General features: G+C 32.1%; 1 protein-coding gene across 1 annotated transcript in view; it reads left to right on the top strand.

Annotated features, from left to right (window-relative positions):
- The window catches only part of LOC125070901 (Down syndrome cell adhesion molecule-like protein Dscam2), a 63,247-nt gene that overhangs the window by 6,160 nt on the left and 35,870 nt on the right, over window positions 1–21,217 (top strand). The window contains exons 2-4 of the mRNA XM_047680908.1: window positions 8,637–8,683; window positions 16,788–16,866; window positions 20,269–20,357. The gene's annotated coding sequence lies outside the window, so the exon portion shown is untranslated. The remainder of the gene's footprint in view (window positions 1–8,636; window positions 8,684–16,787; window positions 16,867–20,268; window positions 20,358–21,217) is intronic.

Below are 21,217 nucleotides of genomic sequence, written 5' to 3'. Positions count from 1 at the left end.
ACATACATATTATTTTGATACAGAATTTCTCTGTGATTATCAATTACTAATTTATGATAAGATTGTATATTATAATAATATTGTAGAAGACGTAAATCCATTTTGTTAGATAATATACAGATGTGTATATATAACAAATAATGTATAAATCGAACGGCTTATCCAAATAAAACACTAGATATCGAAAGAGTCAACCAGTTTTGTGACTTTCGACTTTTCGAGTTTTTTTTGTACTAAACATCAATCAATAGTCTCTGATACTAGTTTCCCAAAAAGCAGTACAGTGACGGGAAACTAATACTCTCGCGAGAGCATTTTCAAAGAGAGCGTGAATCAGGCGGCCGCTATAAAATACTACCAAATACTTTTTCTAGGAGTATTTTGAAATTGCAGCGCCGACCCTAAATAAATGGGATAAGGGAGAGGGGACGACGTTGTTAATGATGATACTGCTAACAAATGTAACTTGGATCATTTAATTTAAAAAGATTTTAATTATATTATGTAATTGAACTTAGTTTAATAATTTCATCAATAATTTTCCACTTATCAATCGCGTGTGTTTACAGTAACCCATTTTGGGGAGATCTCTGTTGTTTTTGATGGATTAAGTTTACAAGAAAACATTTTTTTTAATACATTTAAAATATTTTTCGGAATATTTTAATACATTACTTTAGCTTTATAAATATAGTAAACATTTTAATACCTATTGTATATGTTACCGAAAAAGTCATCCCTTTATAATAAATACTTACATTTACCAACTCATGTCGGTAAATCTTAGGTTTTACTAGAAAATCTTAAGATTTACCGTAGTTCCAGCTTTTACAGTAACATATATTATATCGTTTTTCCTCCCTATGTCATACTTACAAAACGAGATTTATGTGTAGAAATAAATTGTAATAAATAAAATATATTTTATAAATTAAATTTTTCTTCAATCGAATATCGAAAAATAAATAAATATAAAGAAGAAAACTAGAAGAATATTTTTTTATAAATTAACAACAGTTTTTTTTTAAAGTACACGAAAATGAAGTCAATCAGTAACAACCTGTAAATTTCCCACTGCTGGGCTAAGGGCCAATGCAGGTTGATGGATACACACGTGGAAAATTTCGTTGAAAATTAGACAGTTTTGACAAACGATGTTTTCCTTCACCGACAAGCACGAGATGCATTATAAACATAAATTTAACACATGAAAATTCAGTAGATTTGAAGCCGCAGTCATCGGTTAAGATGCGAGCGTTCTAATCAAGTAATTCATAAAATTATTTAAAAAAATATATTTTTGTACAATTGTCTTTTTGAATGATGGCGAAGATGATTATGTCTTCCAGGCTGATTTTAGTCACGGCAGCTATTCTCAAAAGTATGTGACCAGCATAGGACATATTTTAACGCAAAACGAAGTGCTCTCTCTATTCTCTCACTACCACGTATTGAATAGATCGGCAAATTAGACAAAGGAAAGAGTTTTGTTACAGTGTCCAGTGTTTGACAGCTCTCCGAAGCACGGAACTACAATTTTCAGACTCTGGACTACTAACGAGAATTTCTGCACAGAATGATAAAACGATTGGTCCAATCCAAATTGAAACCCCGAAGAGGTCCTGAGTCAGCATCCTTATAAACTAATATATAGAACAACTAGGTAGTATTTTTTTTAAGCACAATAATAAATAAATCCAATTCGTTTAAATATCAAACAACAAAGAAGTTTAGTTTCGTTTGCCAATGAGAGTTTTTTTTATTAAATAATTCTATATTTTTATTTTTTAATACTTATTATCAATTGTAAAATCAATCTCGTTATTTATTTTATGAAAATCACAAACCAATGAATGTATTTTATCTCGTCTGCTTACAGCGTATTACGGCTGCAAATATTGGATATTCGTATTGACCGTATTCGAACTTTAATTGGATATGCTTAATAATTAACGTTAATCTGTTTTATGAAATGAATGAATCGTAATAGCATTTAATTTAATATCATAATAAATCTAGTCAAAAGATTTAATTAATTTAACAAAATATTAGAACACTAGCTGAACCTCCGGGCTTCTTCCGAACGTAATTTATAAACAAACAAACCGTCTCAAATTTTACCCTCTCGAGGTCAATTATAAAAAAGAACCCATGTCTTTCACTGAAACTTAAACTATCTTCATATCAAATTTCATCTAAATCGGTTTAGCAGTTTAGGTGTGAAAAGGTAACGGACAGATATCTCTGTCTTCTTTCGTATTTATGATATTAGTATGGACGGATATCGATGTAATGTCCTTCTGATCTGATTTCGGCTACCGTGGTGATCAAGAGCAACTAGCAAACTGAACAGGATATATAATAGTGCACAAGTGTGTGCTCACTCACAGCTGTGCTCTCTATTCACGCACTCTCACAATCCGATGGGATTTTGAGCATCTCGGGATCTGGTGTCTTATAAGCTAAGCTAGCTCTATATGTGCAGCGCAGATTAGCTATCAATGCGGCTGGGGTAGTCAGCTGACAGTCAACTCCGACTTTCAGAGTTCAGGCGTTACTGTAGCATTTAGTCTTTAGGCCAAATTCCACCAACAAAAATGACATTATTTAGTCCGAGCTAAGATTAGAATCTAGACATGGCGATATGTTCATTGATATTATTCACTCATAACAATACGCATAGTCAAGTTCAACATAAACTGTGACTATTTCTCTGCTGACTTTTAATATGTATCCACATTTTTTTAAGAAATATATAAATATTAAACGAATTTGCCATTTACTTCTTTCATAGCATAGTGACTTATTGAGATACCGTCAGCCGTTTATAGTAAAAAAAATTAACGTTTGATAAATGATGAGCAGCTATTAGATTATCCCGGGAAAATCCCTTCTGCACCATCGATCAAACGTCGAACCGACGCCCCGACTGTTGCGGTTAGAAAACGCCTCGAACAATACTTACGAACGTTTGGTAAGCGAAATTGAAAACAAGATGGATTACTAAGCGCCTTAGGGAAAGTACGTGCAGTTCGTGCATACTTTACGGATCACTTTACGTCTAAATTTTTTTACATTGAACTGTAATATTTATGTTTCTGTGAGAACTTCGCTCGCGTTTTAGGGTTTCGGGGTCGTCTGATGTTAGACATAAATAGTAACCTATGATCCTCCTTGGAATTTATTTTTATTTTATTTTATTTATTGAAATAGTTATACCATCAACTTATTACTAAAATAAACAACTGATAAAGGTAACATTCAAAGTGATACGTCTTTAAAGGTCAATTGAAACTTGTTTCACACCACATTTCGCCTAATTCATTTCAGTGGTTTGGTTGATGGCGTGAAAGAGCAACAGACATACAGATAGAGTTACTTTCGCATTTATAATATCAGTATAGATCATTATTATCTCCCCATACGTACGGATGAATGTATATTATAAACTACAAACTACTTTTTCTTCTCAGACTTACATTGCGCCACAAATCGACCGGTTCATGATATTATGTTTCTTTTTACCTACAAAGGCATTCGTAATTCAAACCGAGTGGGAATCTCCAGGCTGGTAAGCGCCAAGTTTTTATCCCGGGATTCCCATTGGTTCAGCATGATGGAACAACTGTTACTATTTCACTTAAGATTGTAAGCATTTCTTACAGCACAATTGGTATCTAAAAAATAAACGTCGCTACTGGACAATTAACGATTCACGTGGAATGCTGGCAAGAATGTTAGCAGTACTTCGCTGTTGATTGTAAATCCCGATTCTCTGAGCGAAAAATAAATCAGCCACCAACCAACTTCATGTCGTTAAATAGTGCACAAAATTTTTTCATGTATATTTCTGCAGACATTTAGAAGGTTTTTTATTTTGTTTTTATATAGTTGTGTAAAATAACACTTGGAAAATTTTAAAGACCGCCAAATTTTCTCTTCGACTAAGTTTACAAAACAAGCGACAGTAATACATTGTCTGGTTTTTTCGTCTTGTGACTATAATGATACTATGTACATATATTAACTAGTATAATAACCACTATGTATAATATAATAAGAATAAAATATATCTTGATTTACAAACACTACTTATTTTACTCGGTCGCAGGGCTTTGTGCAAGCCTATCTGGGTAGGTACCACCCACTCAACAGATATTCTACCACCAAACAGCAATACTTAGTATTGTTTTGTTTCGGATTTAAGGGTAAATGAGCCAGTGTAACTACAGGCACCAGGGACATGACATCTTAGCTTACAAGGTGGGTAGCGCATTGGTGTAATGTAGGGAACAGTTATTATTTCTTGTGTGTATGGGCGGTGGTGACCACTTACCATCAGATGGCCCATTTGTCAGTCCGCCTACTTATGACATAAAAAAAAACACTAATACGTTTTTTATTTCATGAAATATTGCTCGTAAATCATCATGAACGCTTAAATAACATTGCACGCGTATGATGGCAAAGATATAATGAGAATGAATTTATCTTCGAACGCTCCAGAGGTAAAAGGTACTTCAATTTTACAATCTACGATCTCTTCGTTTTGAATCCGGTATTATCGAAGGGGAAATGTAAAAGTATCTCTTAGAACGATTTTTTTTTTTTTTAATAGTTCGGCAGACTGGCAAATGAGCCCCACGATAATACGAATTAAAAAATAAAATATACTTTTTTTTTTTAAAGTACGCTCTTATGGTGTATGTATAATTTTATAAAATCAATGGAAATTTAAAGTTACCACTGATTCGGTTGTTATGTCAGTAATTCGGTACGTAACTTAGTAGTACCTTTTTGCCATCAATCACAAACAATTAATTTTAGGTATATACATGTTCTAGAAAATGAAGAAGTCGTTAACGTATAATATAATCTTTAGAGAGCAATGAACCCTTTTTATCAATATTTGTATCTGTCTATCAGACATTGATGGTACGGACAAATATTACATTACCAGTGTGCCAACTATCTTGGGATTTAAGGTATAATATAGGATCTTGTGTCTTAAATTATACTGGCTTACTATCTTTATAATTGGAATCATCATCATCATCATCAGCAGCCTGTAAATTTCCCACTGCTAGTGCCTCCTCTACCTTTGAGGAGAAGGTTTGGAGCATATTCCACCACGCTGCTCCAATGCGGGTTGGTGGACGAATTTAGTCACACGTGTGGCAGAATTTCGTTGAAATTAGACACATGCAGGTCCTCACGATGTTTTCCTTCACCGCCGAGCACGAGATGAATTATAAACACAAATTAAGCACATGAAAATTCAGTGGTGCCTGCCTGGGTTTGAACCCGAAATCATCGGTTAAGATGCACGCGTTCTAACCACTGGGCCATCTCGGCTCTCATAATTTTGGAATACTTAGTATCAATTGCTAATGGTGAGTATATGATGAGTGGTACCTAAATGGACATACAATAAGACGAATTGGTGTTAATTACTAAATCAAATTAGTGATTACTTTTGGGTGTTCTTATTTTGCATTCCGATAGTAAACTTCGTAAGTTATATGTCTCAATTAAAAAAAAAAAAAACAATACAGTCGTATTTTTTCCGATGTTCGAACAAACATACAATTTAAAATTTTATAAAAATATATTGAACTCAATTTTGTAATTATACAATTAACAATGTAATATATTAATAACAATTAAACTTTTAGAAATTTATAGCTATTCTTTAAGAACAATGTCACAACTCAACGTAAAAAACGATTACGAAATATCAGAAAGTGATTTGTGATATTCATTATAATGATTATTACAACCTTTATATAATACACCCATCAAAGTGGCGTATTACCGTCGGTTTTCAACATGTCACGAGTGAGATAGGAAGTGAGGTTCTAATAGCACTACAGTTGCCTTCATAAAAAGAGTGAAGAGTAAATAAAGTATATCATATTATTCATCATATTACCATCACACGAGATGGGGACGCATCTTAATATTAAATGTAAAGGGTGGAGAACATTTTGAAAGTACTCAGGACAACAATGTCTTTTTATGGCGCTGTGACGTCATCGGGAGCTCGAGTAGGATGGGACGAGTATGTGCGCGCATTGTCTGCTAGTGACGATCTATTGTGTTTCAAGAGCACTCCATCCTTCTTAATACAAGACCTTGTTATAAGGTATGGTGTAGCAGGCACACTTGCGCCAGACTTCCATTCGAGGAAATTTTAAAAGGTTTTAACATTAATTAGAGCATACCGCTCGTTGTGGCCTTGTTGAATGTGAGAGACAAAGCATTTTCTCATTATTTAGCCTCTGATGTCATTTTAAATAAATCATACTTCGTTTATTTTATTGCAGTGATTTCCACCCTCTTTTTGCCTATATTTGTTATAGTTTTAGCCTACAGCGATAATTAGGGAGTCTTATACCCATAAACAAACAAAATTGAACTTTCTCTCATTTATTTTAGGGAACAAAATATTGAATACCTTTAATGTGTTTATTGCGAAAACTAATATACTATTTAATTTTTATTTTTTTTAATTAAATATTATTTGGTCCTAGAAAAGTCCTAAACTGACGCTTACGTCATGTACCTTTTATTTCAATAATGATAGCAAACAGTCATTTAAATTAATTTCTAACATATATTTATACTATTTATAATTAAGTACAAAGTCTGTGTTAGGTGTGAGGTATATAAAAGCAAAATCCCAAAACAGTATCGAACATGCCTTTTACATCTCTTTTTGTCAAACCACATGACAAAGAGTCTATAGACACTAGACACTGTCGTGAGTACAAATTGGACGGAACTGGGCTGGTGATACAAAAACTTGTATCCGACCACGAGAGATTCTTAAAGCCTATTCGAGTACAAAAATGTGTGTCACGGCGCTCTTGTCATATTGTGAAGACAGTAGCACTCTGAAGTGAAGAATATTAGTATATTCCACAGCGCATATAAATATTTTAATAGCCCTATCTGTATGGAACTTAATAACACCTATTAAAGTAATAGCCCAGATTGTCATATGTTTAGAAAACGTAAATCTTAAAAGATGATTCTGAGTTCAAATGAAAATTTGGTTCTTGCATAGAAGTACAATCCCTTATTTTAAATTTCCATGTGCTTAATTTATAATTATAATTCATCTCGTGCTCGCTGGTGGTGATGTTAATGTTTTTTTTTAAATTGCAAATGGCGTGAAACAAAAGAGCTTTATAATTTTTTAATTATTTTACTCAAATAGAAATTAGTAACTATTTAAAATGCAACACACGATCGAAGGGGAATACAATTGTTCCATAGACTCTAAACTAATAAAATATTCAAGAGAATGAACAATGTAATAAGAAGGCTTTCAAATTTATCGTTGTCAAATGTGAAATACATGTAAATGAGAGGGTTAAGGCCTGAGTCCTTTCAATCATTAAATGAAGACCTTTGTCCTTCAGTGTGACATTAACAGGCTATTAATTTTGCTTTTTACGTTAAGCAGAATCATCCAGTTATTAAAATTTTTAATAATTAAAATATATTAAATTTTCATAAGTTCTATAAGAATGAACTTACTAATAATATTCAAATATCAAAATAAAATATTAAATTCACATTAAAATCGATTTATTTTATTTGTTAAAACACATAATTATTTCTATGATATTGTTTACATTAAGGTCTTAATAATTAAAATATACTTAGTTACTGTGCAAATCATGACCGCGTGGAATGGTGGCAAGAATGCTAGCAGCATTTCCCCGTTGAAACGCAATTCTGATTCTTAACATTATTATTAATTGAAATTATTACCATTGTACTAACAACTGGATGCTACTAATTAAAATAGTGTTTTTAATAATTATAAATATTACCATTATGATTATAACAGTGTACATAAATTTGAATCATTACTCTAGTTAAAAAATAATTTTATTTATATTGTTACTAAATTATTTCTAAGGAAATATTAATAGATTTATTTTTAAGATAATGTAAATTTAAAGTGTAATCTTAACGTCTTACTTATAATTAATTCTTAACAAGATTTCAAACCGTTTAACTGTTCCTTTCATTTCGAAATATACTTATACCAGTCATTTTAATTATTATCTAAATAATATTATTCATACTTTTTAACAAAGATAGTAACAGTGTAGTGTCTGTTGCTCTTTCACGACCGAACTACAGAACCGATTTTGATGGAATTCGGTATGAAGAAAATTTAAACTCCAAAGAAGGACATACGCTACTTTTTTATGCTTAACATCTGAAGACGCCGCGAGCCACAACCACTTAAAAATAAATAAAATTAGTAAAGTTATTATTATTACTTATACACACTATATTGTTCCATGTTTTCTTTAAATGTTCTTATTGTTATATCAATGTCGCAACTAACTTTCTGATTTGCACGATCATGATCTCGTTTGGGTTCGCATAATTGGTCCCCACAGAAATCAACTGTTCCGAAATAATACATTTAAAACGTTCATTGTTAAATCCGAATAGAAGATTATTTCAAATGGAATTTAAGTTTTTAAACGTTTTTGCATAAGTCAAATGTTTCCAGCGATTCCATTATATAACCAGTTTCATAACTGACAGATTTATACTATCTCTATTGGCGAGTTGCAACTTATGAATATAAAATTTCTTTTCCGCAGGTGCAGAGGACAGTTGAACGAGTCGCAATATGTTGGCGGAGATATATGTGAGTTTTGTATGAGCTTTATTACAAAAAGAGATAAACGCGTGTTTAGTAACATGTAGTTCTCTATCTAGACTACAACATCAATACTTCTATACATTTATTGTACATGCGAAAGTAAATATGTCTGTCTGTCTGTTTGGTATGAAGCAAGATTTACGACCTTACGACCAACCCCTAAAACGCAAACGAAGCCGCAAGGGACTAATTGTTATCTAAATATGATTGTCCATTGGTCTAGTGGATTATTTCTGAGGCTTATTATTTAACGTACCACTGTTTTATAAAAATAATAATTAGATATTATAAAAAAAAGAAGATTTCTAACGATCTTCGTTTACACGATAATGATATACGTACATTAAAAACATTAATAAGTTATTAATTGAATTTTATATTTAACCGCTCTTCCGTGTTCGTTTTAATTATATGTTGTATAATATATTGAGTACACCGAAAATTCAGAACGCGATAATTTGCCGGCGTAGGTTGTTAAAGTAATAATAACACATTACGCCGTCACTCGATAGCAAAATTACGCATCAACGTGAAAATTAAAAGGCGTTTCATTCGCGTATTCGTCGGAAAACGTATCTCATTATATGAGGGAATAAATTGGAACACACTATTTGTCAAACACTTGGCGGCAAGCGTTCCGATCCGCTTCGATTCAATTTGCGCAAAATTTAATTGAAATCGAAACGGGTGATATAAAAGCCCCTTGTGGGGATTATCCTACAATGCGTTAAAAACTAGGTTACTTTATTTAATCAGATTGAATTTTCTCGTGCTGTCAATATGGAAAATCGGTCAAGTGGTCGCTGGCTAACGCGTAATGGATTTTATAGCTCTTCAAGAGCTACAGGCTGTTAGAGCAGAAAATATTCCACAGCGCGGTTTGTATGAGCAACTTGATTTCTTAAATATTATAGTTATTCCTGTTTATTAACTTTTCATTTCAATAAAAGTTCAGACGGGAATATCTCTTTTTCAATAGTCCAATACGAATAAAATAAGGTCGGAAGAGATATGCGCGGCAGCTGTCACGGCTGACGAGGGTGCAGTGAAGCGCTCAAATTAGAATTCGACGTGACGGACGAGAACATACAGAAGCTATCGTCATTTTCCAAATCGGCGATATCATAACAGTGCGGATTAGGGACTGTAATTGAGATCAACTGAAACCCTCTTCATGTCTTTTAATTGTGAAACCAACTCTGACGTAAATATTCCAATCATTTTTTTGAAAAATGATTGGCAATCTCATTTTCGAGAATTAGCAATATTTCTATTTTTCCCTCCGTATATGTATAAATTAGTGTTACGTATGTATAAGTTGTACATGGTTAAAAGATCAGGATCAAACCTGCAATTCTGCAAATATACTTGAAAGAATATGATTAATGATTGTAAATTATTGATGCACATAGGTATGTACTATATAGTACTTAATAAGTGCATATTTTAATTCATAATTAAATTGCTGATCCCTATTATATTTATTTACGACCGGCGAATTATACATTATTCCAAACAACCCGGGTGTCTTTTGAATATTACCTCTACCGCAAAAGTTTATTTTATAACACTGAATGAAAAAGGATTAGACTTTTACAACTGGACATTCGGGCAGACTGACGCCAATACTTCTCCAGAATTATTGTTACTTGCCAATATACGAGTACACAATAAAATTAACTTTCAGATAAAAATTCTAAATAGTCAGATCTCTATATATAAATAAACATAATAATGGGATAAGACGGCCGCCGCTGACGATATTCTTGCTGCTGAAAATGCCATCCGTACTTAGTTGCCAAGGAACCATTGGGACATAAATATAAATAAATCAATATAGGAACCGTTGCTTCTCAGAACTTATTCTGTAATGACATATATGTATGGAAAAAGAAAATGTGATATTCATAAACATTGATACAAGGAACAAACTTAAACTAATTTCTCCAGTTACTCGACTGCATACAGTCAGTAACTCTATTGTAGGGCAATATATGCAATTGTTGAACAGGATCCTAGAACGCGGTCAAAGGCCTCTGTAGCCAAATTTAAAAAAAAATAAACGAGTGTTTGTGTGCAAGAGGCAATTAGTAAATTCATGGTTTATAGCGCACCCTGGGAATTCAACGATTGCCTCCTGGCTATTTCTTTATTATATTGAATAAGAATAAGAAAGATATCACACACAAACTTTAAAAAAAAAATCGCTGTATTTCTGTCACCGGTATAACATACCCTGAGAAGTCAGGCCAGGTCAGGGTATTTATTACGCGGGAAATTTTTAATTTATCCATCAAATAATATATAGTAATTTTGAATAAAGGAATTTGATTTGATAATAACCGATCTACACGACTGATTTTAACTCGTAATCATACTAAATATGTAGAATAAAATATAGACATGATTAAATATTTACTTAAACGAATGTTATAATAATTGGTCTAACAAAACAGACCGCGCGGGATAGCAGCAGGAATGCTGACAACAATTTGCCATGAATAAATAAGTAAATTTATCACTCATTCTCCTTCAAGCCGGAATAGAATACAAATTAATACCGATGAGCTTACACAAACCCTGCTAAAAAATTAATATGAATTGTCAAGATATATGACTTAAAGTAAAACACCAATAAAAGTCATTAACAGCAGTTTTAAAATTTAATACTTTAAAGGGTTTCTTTAGCTAGACACTAATGATTTACCTTTGAAAATATTTTTAATGAGACGTGTATTACTTTATTAACAACGAAACTTCACAAGTTGAGATTAAAGACGAAACATCAGTTACAAAAATTGAAAACTTAAATAAGAGTACCTAACGCTACATTTTCAATCTCGTATTTTTAAAAAGTTATGCAAACGTCCTTTTTACACGACTGCTCAAATTATAAGGAAAGTAATGTTTTCGGGATTCATGATACGGCATGTGACTTTGATTATTCAACCATATCTTTTAAATATATACTTCGACCTATGAAGTATCGCTAGATTCCTTACATCAAGTCTAACGATACTGGTTATAAAAGTTTTTGAAATAAAAAAAACATATTTTATTTCGTTACCAAACAATTTATCCACTTATCCTTATATAGATTAACTTATTTTATCCAACTAGTTTTATCGTTCGAGTAAAAAAAATAGCTGGAATATTGCAACAGTTACATTGGAAATTTTACAAAATTACCTTCAAAGTATATTCGATGGAAATACGAGAGCCAGTCAACTGAGCTTATTCAAGAATTCGAAAAGCAATCGCTTCCATATCACTGCGTTCCTCATCCCGTACCTCTTGACATAGGGAGCAGCTGAGCGAGGCAGCGAGAGGCAGCAATTAAATGTCGAGCAGACGTTGTGTGATTAAACTAAAATGCTAACATGTTAACACGTAATTTAACTTCTTAATACTATCGCTTTAAAGATCATAATCCTAGATGAGAGACGGGTGATCAAACAAATACTGGTCCTACGGCGGGATCGTGACATGCGAATTTCTCTTTACAAATTGCATTTTGTAACGCAGCCTAACTTTAAGTGCTATGACGTACATTCCATAAGCGATTGATACGCTTACATACACACATGAACACTTTTATTGGTACTGTAAATTAAATAAATGCTTAATTTGATTTTAAAACGTGTGAGCGATGGTAGGGCCGTATGCTTTGTACAGGCTGGGTAATATTTATTGTTGCTGTGTTTTGTTTTTATGGGTAGGAGTGTTATAACAAGCACAAAAACAAGACATCTGAGATCCCGTGGTGAGTGGAACATTGATGGTGTCAGGACTGGTTTATAATTTATTCAGTGTCAATGTACGTACGACAAATTGTATTATTTAACATTTTCTTTATTTATGGAAAACTTTACAACTGAATTTGCCAATGAATCGTTGTTATCTAGTTACTGGTTACTATGTTCAAACAACTACCTATTCATTATCCCTACGGATGGTGAAATCGTCTAATTGTCATTGAAACAAGAGTATCTGTAATCTTCAGCCTCCTGATCGGTAAGTAGCAAACGAATGGCTTTTGAATTATTACTCGGTGACAAATTTACTGTACATAAGCAAATTTAAATGTTTTTTAATATCCGGACATTAGCCGGCTGGTATACTAATATAATAAATGGGAAAGTAACTCTGTCTATCTGTTGCTCTTTCACGGCCATTCACGGAATCGAAATGACTGAAATTTTGCTAACAATAGCTAACAAACGCGAGCGAAACTGCGGACAACAACTAGTATGTTGTAAATTGTAAAGTAACTTTTACCTTCCATTTATTACCTCATTACGACTAAAAACTAAACCGGTCATAATGAACTTTTAAAGTAGACAGGGGCCTAAATAAGAACAAGAGAATATAAACAACGGGATATTAGGGAAAAAGTTTTACGCGGACGGAATCGCGAAGAACAGCTAGTCAATTATGAAACAAACTATCCCACTAGAAATATTTTAAGCAGCCGATTTCTCATGTTAAAGGATACAAATAGTCTTACTTTACAGTTATATCCTACGGTGTAATGGGATATAAAATCACCAGCAATTTAGCAGGGCTGACACAACAAAACGACATATCACAGGCCTAATTCGTTTCATTGCTCTCTAATGCGGGTTCATAAAATATGTTGTTTGCGAATAAGCCCAATGCTCCATACTCAGAACGGAACGAATTATAGTGGAAACACGGGCGTGGGTCAGGATCTACCGCTATTTTGATCTTGAAAGTTGACCTATAAATTCAAACGATTATTAACATTTTAATATGACTGCCTTCTCGGCTATATATCCTTATATATAGCCGAGAAGGCAGATCCCGAGGTCCGATAAAGTTATTGGGTGTCTACCATAGAAAAATTCTCACTAACAGCAAAGAGTCAGAAAGTTGAAATGTGTACTTTCTCGTGCCTTGGAAACATGTAAAGCCGTTGGTCCTGCACCTGGACTCTTTCAGGTCGGGTCGGATTTGCCGTCCTATCGGATTATTTTAGTGAGGGAACAGAGAGTGCACCTGTATTTGCGCACACAATATTGCACCACAATATTTCCAGTTGGCTGGTGTCCCTTGAGATTAGCTGTGGCCGAAATCGGTCAGCGTGACATTATTATTATAACATTTTAATGTACTTTAATAGATAGCTTTGGATAGGACCGCTTTGAACAAGCCCATCTGTTTTCAACTTATTCAATTTCTAAAATTATAGTACGTTGTGTTTCGATTAAGACACATACATTTATGTACAAGGATCATAACTTCTTAGTTCTCAAGATTGATGGCGCATTTAAGATGCAAGGAATCACCACTTAACAACAGGTGGCACATTTGCCAGCCCGCCTACCTATTATAAATAAAATATAGGTTAGGAATACAAAACTTTGGCTATATTAACTCATATAAAATTTGTTCGTTGCTATTGGTATATTATTTGTTCAATGACCTCGCCGACATGAGTCTGGAATCTTGGCAAATTTTCCCACTTAATATATCTTACAGTATTGAATAAATGTTATCGCGAGAGTTTTTTTTTTTATATATGTCTTTATTCCGCCTTTCGGAAATTTTTAAAATAATATTATTTAAGGGATTTCTTTTATTCGTCAATAAATGTTTTTAAAAAGATCAATGAACTCAAGTCCATGACCGTGTTAATTGTGAAATATATCACGTTATTTTCAACTAAGCCTGCATTAAGAGAATAGAATCGAAATCATTAAAATGTATGATGTATAACTAATACTATCATACTAGGATTAAAAATGGGAAAATAAATGTTGTTAGTGACGCTTTGACATTCAATTTTCATTTTCAAGAATCGATTAGGCTTAAAGATTATTATATGTATAAGATTACATGAGATCAGAGAACAGAACAGACAGATTATGATAACAAAGAGTACCTTATATCTCCCCTTTCCCCCTCATACGTGGAAAAAGTCGCTAGTGATAACTATAAGTAAATTTAATGTAATGTCGTGGCCGTAAAAGGTCGATAATGAAACTCTCTACAACTACAATGATCATTATATCATGGTACTTTTGAAATTGAGTAGGGAGATGGAATAAAATAACTGAGTCGTAAGATATATCTCAAAGTGCTAACACACATTATGTATTCGAAATGCGTCTATAATGGAACCTTTTGCAACTATACTACACGGAAGTGACTATAATGGTGTTAAATAAAATAGAACAATCAAATCAATCAAAAGATTTAATATAATAAATAATAAAATTGATATTATAATACTAGATATATAATATAACACGGGTAAACTCAGTTTTTTTTTTAAGTCGGTTAAAAGGATAATTCTTTTGACAAAAAATTATACGATACGATAATTTTTTTAACATTGTTTATAGTTGATTTTTGATAAAATTTTACAGCTACGAGAATAACAAAATATTTCAAATTTCTTCAAGTTAGTAGTTTTGTTGCTAAAGTAAAGTTTCAACTAAAACTACGCCAGAGTTGAAATACAAAGAACGAGGAAACAGCGTTTAATTTGCGTCAGGAGCAATTTTTCCCACGTGATACAAAAACAACGCCCTATTCCCATTCCACCTGTTTATGAGTTTCTCGCAGTTTCAAAGGGAGAGATATTGCGCTTTATGCTCGTATTTGAGGATGAGTGTAACTCCGCTAGTTTTGTCTTGCGGCAACGCCCGACAAAATGAGAAGATGTAGACGTTTCAAAGGAGGCTGTGCATTTTTAAATGCTCACCAACGGGGCAGTCTATTAAAAAGAAAAGAAGAATATTTTTCAAACGAAATCGACTTTTCTAGTATTTTTCTTGTTATGTTTAACAACGCGAGTATTGTTAGAGATAGTCATACATTCCGATCACGTTGGACTACTTTAGGAATATCACGCTTGAATAGGTCTTTTTGTTTCCTTCCATTGCCTGCTGAATTGAATATTCCCAATATTTTAACAATTTTGTATTCGCTTTTAACAAAACAGCAAAAAAATATATTCAACAGCGTTGAAAGTTCATCTCACAACTTTTATGATAACAGTCCGACTCTCTTCCACTTTAAAATTTTTACGTCGGATACAAAAAACTTTGATTCTTTTCATATTTTTTGTATCTTTATTAAATAAAACAATATTTTGCAATGAATATTCCTCACGCAAAAGTCGCAGTTTAACATTTTACCTTTTGTTTGAATATACAAAAAATATTTAATAAGCAGAAACACTGTTTATGAATATATCATACTCGATTCTTTCTCGTTCGGTCAAAGAAATAATAAAGCAAAATAAACGTATTTCACGCACACTTTCATCAGCGAGATCATCAGCCCTAAGCAGATACAGGGGTAATCCCATCCGTATATTCAAGAACAGAGGCGCAACGTCGCATTCCATAACGGATCCGCAAAGCTTTGAGGGGACGAGACATTGCGATTCATTCTCGCATTTAAAAGCAAGACTGTAATTTCACAAGCCTTTGTCTACGAACCGCGTGGTCCCAGCTTATACAGAAATATGCGCATTCGAAACAGTTTTTTTTTTATTTCGTTTCAAGTGGTTCGTTTTAGTTGGCTTCTCGCCTCGATTGTTTTACCTCACCAAGAACGCGTGATGCGTGTTAACCGCTGACGTTCAATTGTATCAAAATATTCGCGGGTTGAGTATGTCAGTATTTTACTACAAATAGTTTATGCAACGTGTGGCCTTATTTTGGTGACTGGGTCACTGCACTCTTGCAAAGTTCACAGTATTGATTTTATTGCGCACGCCCGAAAATATAAATGGGGACTCGTGTATGGAAGTGGCCATTGATTTAATCGACGCGAATAAGAGCAGCATATTTCACATACTTCGTTAACACAAGTACGTCTACCCGTCTGACTGCACTAGCGATATGCTTGACAAAGCTCTAAATTACAAAAATATATTTTACTTCTATGCCGATTAAAATTTATAAGTCATATTTTTATAATTTAATTTTTATTCTTGTGTTTATATAAAATAAAGATTCATTTAGTAAACATTTTTATTATTTATAAGTAATTAAAATTTGTAATTGTAATAAAAAAAACAAAACAAAATATAATTTATAAAAATCGTCCACAGATTCCCGAGACCTGAGAGAGGATCAGGAAGTTGATCTGAGAAATTTCCTGCACAACCAACTTATTCAATCTGACAAGGAGTAAGTAAATCTAACTTAAGACTTACGTTTTTAAATTAGAAGCATTTGCTTTTTTTATAGTTTTTTTTTTAAATATATCCAAATGATTTTGTTATTAGATTATACGTATAAACTGTACTATTTATTATAGATTTTACGACTTTAACTATAATCGTAGTTTTGGAGGAAATAATTAAACTATAATTCGTTTGAATATCAAATCAATGATGACAAAAAACGAGAAATCAGTATTAACTAATCATCCACTAAGGGATGTTAAATGTAAAACAGTATATAATAAAATATCTGTAAACTGCAAACAAGTCATAAAAACGATATAGATTAGCAAGTTACCTCTTTACTATATTATTTTAACATAATGTCGGTTAATGACAGCTTCGCGGTCTCACTTGCATAATTACTAGACGCCGCCGTCGAGCGTCGACCCCGTGCGACTTTGACCCACTTCTTACCCTAATTTCCCATCTCGTGACGTAGACGATATTATCTATACAGCCAACGTCGTACTACGACTCAATTTAATAACATTTAAAAAGTTTTTATTGAATTAAACTAAGTAGCCGCTATCAATTCGATATTTAAAAAAAAATAATTATATTTTAATACGTTTGATTGTATTGGAGGTTTTTATAAATAACAAAATAGCGCCAATAAATCTAATGTCATTTTTAAGTAAATTAAATTATTTTAAGCTAATTTGTTTGGTAATACGCTAATTACACTAAATAATAAATAAAAAATCACACGTGATATTATGAATTAAGTGTTTTCGTTGGTTTGAAACTGAAAATAATTAAAAATGGCTTAGGTATATAAAACCTTTATGTAAGTTAGCTTAATTTAAACCTATTTTTTTTTAAAGACCCATATTATAATACCATTGCATTTTAAATTGTGTAGTTTACGTGTTTCTGTATTTCAAAAATATTTATATTCCGTTGACATCAGCTTTTCAGAATTTAGGCTGAGCCGCCATTAAATACTGTCATAATATTCTTTCCGTGAATTTACGCTAGTGAGTTCACACGTAATCCTTATCTTTAGTGTACAAACTTTAATATATATTTAATGCAGTGTTTGAGATAAACATGCAAAGAAGAAATGTTTACATATTTGATTTCCCTATGAGGTGCTACATTTATAGTAGCCAACCCTTGTGTAATGTTTACCTTCCATTACCAACGATTTGAAGCGCTTCGTAAAGGGTTCAACGAAATAACATTAGGCGGCGAATGTTTTGTTCTCGTGATAGACTATTTAAGGAAAATAACGCTCTCTCCGTTGTGAATACAGACTTGATGTTTGTTTCTTCCGAGTTCTGTAATGGATTTTTGATCATATAAATGTATTGTTAGTGTGTTGACAGCACTAAAATATTGATTTAGTACTACAAATTAAATATGTTATAGGATGATTATCTTTTTAAATTTAATTTATATGGAATGAAAGGATAATTACATATTATTAGATACCGTTTAAATTCATGTAAGAATTTTTATTTTCTAATTCGCTTAAAATATATTATGATTCAAAATAATATTTATTTTTTATTACTACAGATAAAAAATTATATCAAATACAATCACAAGTAAGTTGAATTAAAACTATTTTGCAGTCAAATCAAGACGAATAAAAACTTACCGTAATTTTGTAAGACTAACTCCTTTCTAAGGCTGGTGTTAAAATAGCTATTTTCTATAACAATTTTTATAAAAGTTCTATCAACTCCCGTTGTTCCCAACTTTGTCATATTCAAGTGTTTTCAACAACTTTTCGCATTTACAAACAGTTTACGTCAACAATTTCTCATTTGCCTGGACTTAACAAATATAACATTTACATTTTACAACTTTATAACATTAGTTTTGGATTATGACGTTTTGTTATTTTAACACGTTGTTGACTGTTACTTGAGTTTTGTAGTTTCGAGAGAAATGTTTTTTTTATTTATTTTTATTTTTTTATTAAATAATTTATGTTTATCACAGGAATTAATTGACATTTTAAATACATTGAAGTAAAGTCGTTAGGTATCGTACGGGTTGTCTGTATGAATATTTTTTAGCAGATTGATAACCAGCCGCCTGTCTGACACCAATCCTAATTCGTATTAATTTTGATGATGAGGAACATAAACGCCACAACCAACTCAATTAGATTTATTTAGTTTCTTAACTCGGCTCTTACGACACCTACGCGCTGAGATGAGGTGACCCTTATACTGAAACTACATATCTTAGTAGGTATCTATATGAGTATATTATTAAGAAACTAAAGAATAATGTTATGTTAGAAGTGCCTTGTTACAATTACGTCTTGGTTCTCTAGATAATGTAACACAATGAGCGTTCAGTTAAGGTGAGACACCTATATAAAAATAATGCTAGCTGTATCTTTCGCCACTAGCAGTTATATACCACTGTTAATAATTTGGGGACAATACGTAAAATCAAAAAGATAAGTAATTGCTATGACGTAAAAAAGTGTTAATAACATTCAAAGGAATCTGTAAAAAATCACTTTTCACATTTCGTATGGCATGTTCTTTTATCTCGGGTTACTTCTGTACACGTCACTTGTTAAAAACATCCGAAGTCGTTGTTTGTAATTAGCAGTGGTTTGAAGGAAAGAGCGAATACGAGGGAAATAATTGGTGTATTTTATTTGGATTCCCTCGGGGTGTAATTGGGAAGCTCTCTGTACAACATCACTGATCGAGATAACAAAAGGTCCAACAAATGCGAGCTAAAATAACCCTTATCGCGATGTAATAGAAGCGTTGGCATATTTTATTTTGATGTTGATAATGGTACGTAAGTTTGCGCTGTTTTACAAATCGTATATACGAAACGATAACTCGATGTATTCGATGTTTTATTTTTAACGAGGAATAAAATTCGTTGTGTATTAATTTCAATAGCGGAAATTTGTTCGAGATTTTTTTATATTAATGCTAGTAAATTTATTTATTATATAATACATATAATATTATATATTTACTACATTCAAAGCTTAGGGTTATTGCACTATATTATTTGCAAGTAGTTAGGTTATGCAATTTATATGCCTTTAGTTTTGTTTATAATTCATCTCGTGCTTAGCTGTGAAGGAAAACATCATGAGGAAACCTTCACGTGTCTAATATCAACGAAATTTTGCCACATGTGGACCCACCAACTCGAATTGGAGCAGTGTCATGATATAAACTCCAAACCTTATCCACAAAGGGAGAGCAGGCCTTAGCCCAGTAGTGGGACATTTAATGGTGAATACTTTACTTAATTTTTTAGAAATATATACAACATATTATATTAATAAAAAAGATATACAATTACAAACGAAAAGATATACTCAATATTCTTATTGTAATTGTAATTTTAATATTATTATTTTTTTCATCAGGGACAATTGCATTGAGTTGAATGCTGCCTACTTCACTTGCGACAGTGTGAAGAAAATACTCAAGGAAGCCAAGAAAAACCACGACTTTCGTAAGTATATATTTTATTTTATTTATCGATGTATTTTAAAGATTTGATTATGAATAATTTGATTTATATTTTAACTATTTTTTACATTAATTGTAAACCTGTTATAAAACTATATACCCTCACAGCTGACAGGTCTCCAAATCTATTTTACAATGTTTTTTTTTTTTATATATATCTAGCTTTTGTTGAAAATATTGATTCAGACTCTATTATGTTTACAGATGTATATTCAATACGAACCGTAAAATCTGTCTAACAAGAATATGTTTAAAACATTTTGCATGGTATTCCTATACTAAAATAACATAATTTTGTTTCATTGTAATCTATTCAAAGTTGTAACAGTTTAAAATAGAGTTGAATTATATTCAAAATTCATATTAAATTACAAAATAATTGGTATTCCACTTTGTTATTTATAATTATTCTCGTGCTCAACACTGGAAGAAAAGAAAATAAAAAAGGGGCAAAAGTTAGTAGTATAAACGACTGATTAAGATTGACAGATGAAGAGGCCTTTACCCAACAGTAGGGCATAAAAACGTAAAGTATGTATGTAACACACTTTACATTTTGTTATTTTAGTTATAATATTATACACACATTGAAACATAAAATAAAGTTTCAGCCCATTTTCATCACATTTGTTTTGAAACGTTCACAAATATGCGGAATAATATTATGATATGAAATTAATATCCAGAGATTCTAAATTTATTCGAACGACCGTGAGTTTAAAGCTTTCAAACATTTTGTACATGTTTTGTTTAACTCCAAAAAAATATATTCGCGATAATGTTTGTTATTTGGCTTGTGCTTATATTTAAATTTATATTTTACCATCCAGCTATAATAAAACA

The sequence above is a fragment of the Vanessa atalanta genome, chromosome 18, assembly GCF_905147765.1.
Source record: "Vanessa atalanta chromosome 18, ilVanAtal1.2, whole genome shotgun sequence".
In the NCBI taxonomy this organism is placed as follows: domain Eukaryota; kingdom Metazoa; phylum Arthropoda; class Insecta; order Lepidoptera; family Nymphalidae; genus Vanessa; species Vanessa atalanta.
The sequence above is the reverse complement of the archived record's forward strand: the minus strand, read 5'-3'. Positions and strand labels throughout refer to the sequence as shown.